The following is a 7,653-nucleotide window of genomic DNA, read 5'->3' on the forward strand; positions in this document are numbered from 1 at the left end:
AATTGTTGTTTATACCTTCATGTACCCACTCAAAAGTTGTTTTAAACCTGAATGAGTTTCCTTCTTCTGCTAAACATAAACTCTATTTTGAACGAAGGTGGAAAACCAAACAGTTGCTGGTTCACAGTGACATCCAAAGTATTTATTTTTCCTACCATCGAAGTCGATGTGGATCAGCAACTGTTTGGTTACAAAAATTCTTCAAAATATTGTATTTTGTGTGCAGCACAAGAAAGAAATTAATATAGGTTTGGGACAACATGTGAGTGAATACACAATGACAGAAATTAAATTTTAGGGTGAACTGTCCCTTTACTTACAGTTGGCAGCATGTAGCCTGCTGTCCCTTTAAGACCTGAATGCATCTAATATACAGACATGTTTCTTTCAGTTGTTTACTTTCATTTTAGACCTATCCAACTAAGGCTATACATAAACCTTGTGTGTTTAGCACAAAAAAAATAACTTAGTTCAGTAATCAGGCACAGTTAGTTTTCGTGCTCAGGCTTTGAGTGTGCTCAGAAGAACCGCATGTCAGAAAGAACATGAATGAATCGTTTAAATAACCAGTAAGACTTTAAAGCAGATGCAAAAAAAACTTTTGTGAATATGTGCAGTGTCCCGTGAGAGCAACTCTACCGCTGAGTTAACACTTATGTTGATGTATGTCACAGTATATTAATTCCGTGGCGCTGAAACTGCAGCTGATTTTACAATTACAACAATATTTCTTTAAAAGCAGAGGCAGCATTTCTTTCCTCTTCTCCCTGCCTTTCCTTGCTTCGCTTGTTTTCTCTTGTCTTGTCTACTTGAGAGACTCTCTCTGCACTGCTCTCCTAAACTGGAATATGGGTTTGATAAACTGGTCTCTCAACGCAATTGACACCATCTTCTCGACGAGAAGCCTGGGTTCGGGGGAACCTGACTGCCCTGCCGGAACGTTTGCAGCTGGCTACACGATGGACGTACTCACAAGGCTGCCCATCATGATTGAAGTAGTGGGCAGAACGGTTAGCATTGAGACTGAGACTATTAACCGCAATATGGATAACATCATGAAGAAGCTCACGGATTTGGAAAAGAAATTGGAGAATTTGGAGACCAATGGACAATGAAAAATCATAGTGACCGTGAAAAGAAATGCGGCTACTAGACCAAACAACTGGTATCTTATCTTCGTTTGGCTTTCTTTACCAGCCTTGGCTGGATGACAAAAATCTCCCAGGCGAGCAGGGCAGCTTGACTTCTCTTGCATTCCTCCACCCTCTCCCACAGACACCTGCTGATTGTTGACTCTATCTAGGACCTGACCAAGGACGTCTCCATGGCAACTTGCTGTGACGCTGTAAAATCTGCGGACTGAGGCATCTAGAGAGAGTCTCAACTCTCCAGGCCTACAAATACACAAACTCTTACACATATACAGACATGCATTCACCCTCCCAACCCCCATCCCCCGCCTTCGCCGCTTTGTTCCGCCAGTCTGGCAGGCGGGTCTGTGACTAGCGCTTTCAAGCTGCTGGGACCGGATGGCTGTTTGCCTGTGCTGGATTACCTCAACCACCCCAAGTTCCGTACCCAGTTGCAAAGTCGTGTGTCTATGGTGTATTGATTATGTGCTTTTTTGTGCTGAGGTGTTTTTCCTGTTCTCATACTGTGCTCCCATAAGGAGCATAGTCTGGGTGTTGGTTTTTTTCTCCTCACTTACCTAATGTTATGCTGTACTTATTTCTTCCTCAAATACCCTGTCTTCCTGTCCTGTCTACCCCACTGTCATATGTATGTATGGACAGGTTGATGGCTAATTTCGCTGGTACTTGTGACTAGTGACAATAAAGGGCTACTACTACTACTACCTCAAAGGGGCAGGGGCTCAAGGCCCCCCCTTGTGCACACCACTATTCAAACTATATAAAATCCACACAGAAGTGATACAGGTCTGTAAATAAGACTGGACAAGATTAAGCAACGATTACGATAGATTATTTCTGTGGACAAGATGCTAAGTGATTATGCATAAGGAGGAGTTAGGGATGGAGGAGGGTATAAGCACGTCTGAGTGTGAATATGGATGAATTTATATATCTTATGACTTATTTAATTGTAGTGAAAGAAGTTTCAATATTTTGTATGAAAACCGGGAGGCAATTACATTGTCATGGCCCAGAAAAGCATGAAAGACATAATCAGAATAGTCCATCTGACATCAGTGGTTAAACCCTAACCATATGAAGCGACGACGATATGTTTTGTATAAGAATAAAAAAATAAAAAATAAAAAACATCTTTATTCAACAATTTGCCTCTTCTGTGTCCCCACACATCCGGATAGCGTCATTTTGGAGAATCTGAGCCCTACACAGGCAGCTTACGTTCTTATGTGTCAGCTGCACTAATGTACTGTTTTCTTTCAAATCAAAGCATAAATATACGTAAAAAACACATCCTTGTGCCACGAGTATATGCTCTTCTCACAATTAAAGCAAATCTAATTACTATTTACACTTATTGCAAAGATCTGCTACTTTTTCATAGCGTAAATAGAATTAGTGTAGTGTAATTAGTGTAAATAGCACATCCCTAAAAAATCTACTGTTGTCTCTTATTATAAATAGAATGTGTCTATAGAATATAGCATCCGATGTGATATGTAATGAAAAAAACAAGAAGAAAGTTTGGCAAAAGGCAAATTCGAACTCTGGTTGACCACATCATAAGATTCCTCCACGAACATCGCTCTACGACCTGTGTCCAGTTACTCCCTGAACATCTAAAAGGGTTTTTTGGTTTATTTTGTGATGTTATTTTCTGACGTGGTTTTTTTACAGTTAATTTAGCAAATTAAAACAAATTTGCCTTCATGTGGTGGTACCCTCCACAGCCCCCTTTTGCAGTTACAGGAGTACTGTGGGGACAGAGCGCTACCTTAACCACCCCTTCTTTCTCTGGATGCCAAGAAAGCTGTGGAGAGTCAAGTTAACCTATCCACATACTGACTGTGTAAAGGAGGAACACACACTCACAAATAAACATGGTCAGGTCATCATGACGGTTCTTACAGCAAGGGAAGGCTTTGGATTGACACCCATGATTGCTGGAAACATTAAAAGGTACAAGGAGGCTGCAGTGCCTCCACCTGAACTGCTGTATGTCTACAGAGACTGCTGTGGGGGTACTTTCCTCAAAAAAATATTTGAGGAATGGAAGGCATTTCATGACAAGGATTTCTGTAGGATTCACAACAGATTCTTAACAGCTCTATTCAACGTTTATGGCCCACATCAGCCGCTGTATTTTCTACTGGGATTAGGAGGACATTGACAGACTTATAAAGGCAATTGTGCAGAATTGGAGACTCAGCTGTTTTGTGTCACCTTAGTAAGAGTGAACTGGCCCTACACTGTAAAAGAACAACACGTGGCACAAGGGAGACTAGATCTCATCTCCCAGCTGATCAAATCCTTTGAAGGGGAGAGGGGACATGACACTTTCTCCTCGAATGGCTGAGATTTGGAAGTCTCAGAGGAAGCATGCAACGTGCAGTAAGGATCACTCTGGTGTACAGCCCTATGTGCAGACAGGAACCCTGACAAAGGGAGGGCACGCTCTCCCAACATATAGGTGTGCAAGAGTTTCAACTTCTTTAGAATTGTTCCACCTTCATTGAAACAGGTTCATTCAGGTAAAGTAACTGTCCTGTAATTCTTAAATGTATTATGTTTGTAACATAAGTGTTATGTCATTTACATTTTAGGGACATTGGCAAGTGATACATTTTTCCAGGACTATCTGTTGGATGGATTGGCCAGATGCAAAGAAGACAGAGCAGACGCTGCAACCTCTCAGGGCAAGAAGGGGCACCATTCATACAGGGGCCTCGTTCGTCATGCCACTAATGTGCTGGGAGAAGATGTTCTTGGACATAAGCTGATGCCATTTACTACTCCACATCAATATAATGGTACATTCATTGCAGTTGTCTGTCAAAGCAGAAGATAAGAGCTTTGTGGAAAATTTTGACTTTGATTAATTAACTCTTACTACATTTGATGAAGAAGAGCCTCTACATCATGTGCAGTGCCCTAAGAAGATCCTCATGTGTTGTCCTCTGCACCTTGTGCAGTCACCTCACCTTTTGGTTGTGTAACACTCCTGTTGAAAACGCAATAAAAAAAAACAACAACAAGACCTGGGCTCCAGCAATTGATGGTGAGTTGGCTGGATTTTCTCTGGTATTTCGACAGAAACTATAATTTGTCATGGTGCCTCCAGAAACGTAGCTTAAACTATACACAAATGATGATCAGAGCGGACTTAACGCATTCAGTCTTTAAACACACAAAAAAACGTTCCGTTGTCCCAAAACATATATTAATATATCTGAATGTGATATAGGACACAAACACTGTCGCTAGATATATTTTAACAGCCTGTGTTTCAGTTAATTCCCTTACTCCCTCGAACAGCGCGCTCCTTCCTGCACCTCTGATTGGCTGAAAGTGAACAAACCAAAACTCAATGGAACAACTCATTGGTTAACATTTGAAATACCTCACACAAACTTAACATGACAATATGCAAATTCCCATGTATTATAAAAATAATAAAAAACATCAAATTAAAATAAATGAGTACAAATATTCACAGGGTTACATTCTCCCCCCACCAAATTCCAGCATGCCCCCATGTCTGGACTTAAGAGGAACACACAAAAGGGAAGAAAAAGTAAATAAAAATAAAATAAGTATTCTCAAACCCTGCATTAAAATGAAGTAATTCTAGGTTTACACTCTTGGGACTGTGCAAGGAAAAGCCTTTGAATTTCTCATGCACATATTGCACAACGCTTGAGAATTACACCACCACACATGTTGGGTTTGACCATGTTCACAAAAACATAAAGACTTCGTTCCATGACCAACAACCCCACAGCAATGAGAAGCAACCATTTTCTCTTTAACAGGTCTTCCCAACTCAGGATAAGTAAACCTCTCAGGGGTTTTTCTTTGCCTCTCAGATCTCCTCACTTGAGAATTATCAGGCACATTAGACGGTTCTACGACTGAAATCACAGGATCAATGAACTCGGGTAGGTTATTGTTATGTTCAAACTGCTGTTCACTTGTACCTTCACCACCTACTATTTCTGTGTCAACCTTTCCATCATCTAAAATCTCAACTTGATCTCCCAACAGTTGACCCACCTCCTCCACTCTGGGGAAATCACATACATCAGGCACAACAGCATCCTTATCTTGCTGATCCTGACCCTGATGTTCAATCTCCAGAGAGTTAGAATCAAAGCACATAAGGGGCTCATAATCATATTCTGACTCTGAATCGGATGGAAAATCTCTCGGCACAAAGTTAACCGGCCCAGACATGGGCTTCTCACTTTGTCTCTTTCTGGTCTTACGAACGGGTAAAGGGCTCGGGCTTCCACTTTCAGAACTCATTTTACCTTGTGATTTCAAGTGCAATATATGGTTTCTATGTAGAACCTTTTTAGGCCCATTGCCACTCACTGGAACCAACTTATAGACAGGCAAGTTAGACAACTGACTCTCTACCACGTATGGCATGGAATGCCACCGATCTGCAAGTTTGTGCTTTCCTTTTAACCCAAGGTTCTGAATAAGCACCCTATCTCCAGGCTTCAGACTCTGAGGACGCACTTTCTTATCATACCTCAGTTTGTTTTCTTGGTTTGCACGTGCAGATGCAGTCGTTGCCAACTCATAGACTTCCTTTAATTGTTGCCTCATTCTCTCTACATATTTCCCATAGGAAACTGGCAAATCTTCATCAGACCGAACCCCGAAAACCAGTTGCTTAAGGGTTATCCACAGAAACGCCAGGGAAAGGAGAACATCAAGAAGCCTGCTAGTGATGGGTTCTTCAGGCCCTCAGATCCATTCGGGTCTCAATGGGATGACAGTTGTGAGATGGCTTTTCAGGATCTGAAACTCTGTTTGAAGCAAGCCCCGCTATTAGCGTTTGCCGACCCTGAACTATCTTATGTGTTACACGTTGACGCCAGTATGGATGGACTGGGTGGCGTGCTCTATCAACAACATCCAGAAGGATTGCGCCCAGTTGTATTCATTAGTAGAAGTCTTTCTACCTCTGAAAGGAATTACCCAGCACATAAGCTGTAATTTTTGGCTTTGAAGTGGGCGGTAGTTGACAAGCTGCACGACTATCTTTATGGAGTAACTTTCGAAGTCAGAATGGACAACAACCCCCTGACTTACATTTTGACTTCGGCTAAGTTAGACGCTACAGGTCACAGATGGCTAGCAGCTCTGTCAACTTACCAGTTCAGCTTGAAGTACAGACGGGGACTGATAAACATCGATGCAGACTTTCTGTCGAAATGGCCTCATGTCAGTCCTGGAGCTGAAGAAACGTGGGAGGTAGTTCCAGCTTCCGGAGTACATTCTCTCTGCCAGTCTGTGGAAGCAAAGGATCAAGTGCAAGGTGCCATTGAGTCAGCTGTAGTACATCAGCAAAGTGCTTACCTGAGTTGTGTTGTCCTGAGAGTGAAGTGTTTCGAGCTGTTGGAAAAGTTGTTAACTTTTCTCAGGATGAGCTGAGGAATTCGATTTCAGTGAGTTAAGGGAGGCTCAGGGGAATGACCCTTGCCTGAGTAAAGTAAGGCTAGCAGTTAGTCAGAAGCAGTTATCTGGAAGTGTTCAATTGCACCATGTTGACCTCAAGGCCTTGAAAAAAAAATGGAAAAGTCTAGAAGTGTATCAAGGTTTGCTATACCGGGTGTCAGGGAAGGGAACAGGACCCAACTGCGGTAGAATGAATGAGACGTTTTTATTGAGAAACTCAGAGGACTTAGTCCGTAGGAGCACGAGACAGTCAGCACTCTGCATAAACAGCCAGCTTGAAGATCCCTACGGCGATAGCCGCACAGCAGCGAGGAACAGGTGGCAGATCAGCGCTGGAAAGCCGAAGCGTCCGAAGGCAATGTACAGGTGGGTCGAGACAGCCGCCTGGTTGATGAGGACTACTGAGTACGAGAGGCAAAGCAGGGAAAAAAACAAAACAAAAAGCAGGAACAGCAGGTCGACTAGATAGAGAAAAGACACAAAAACGGAGTCAGGCAAACTATAACAAGCAACAAGAAGCTTACTGTAGCAATGCTTACGGACTGACACAAGATAGCAACGCAAGGGGATGATAAAGGGAAGATAATCAGAGTAAGACAGGGTGCAGGTGAGGGAGAAAACGTTAACAGGGATAACAAGAGGGGCGGAGAAAACATAGCGGGAATAGTGAAACTCCTGGCGAGCCAGCAAAACCCAAATCATGTGCTCCAGGACAGAAAAAAAACCTCAGCCCCCACTGAGATCATGACAGTACCCCCTCCCCCAGGAACGCCACCAGGCGACCTAAGGAAGGGGCCTACCATGTGTGCGGCGGAAGTCGTCGATCACCGACCGATCCAGAATATCCCGAGCTGGGACCCAACTCCTCTCCTCCGGACCATAACCCTCCCAGTCCACCAGGTATTGAAAACCCCTGCCACGACGACGAACATCTAGTAATCTCCTAACAGAATAGACAGGAGAACCATCCACTAGACGAGGGGGAGGGGGGGCAGGGGAGGAACTGTTGGTATTAAGAGGGGATCTTAAAACT

Source organism: Carassius auratus, chromosome 41 (genome assembly GCF_003368295.1).
Source record: "Carassius auratus strain Wakin chromosome 41, ASM336829v1, whole genome shotgun sequence".
Lineage (NCBI taxonomy): Eukaryota > Metazoa > Chordata > Actinopteri > Cypriniformes > Cyprinidae > Carassius > Carassius auratus.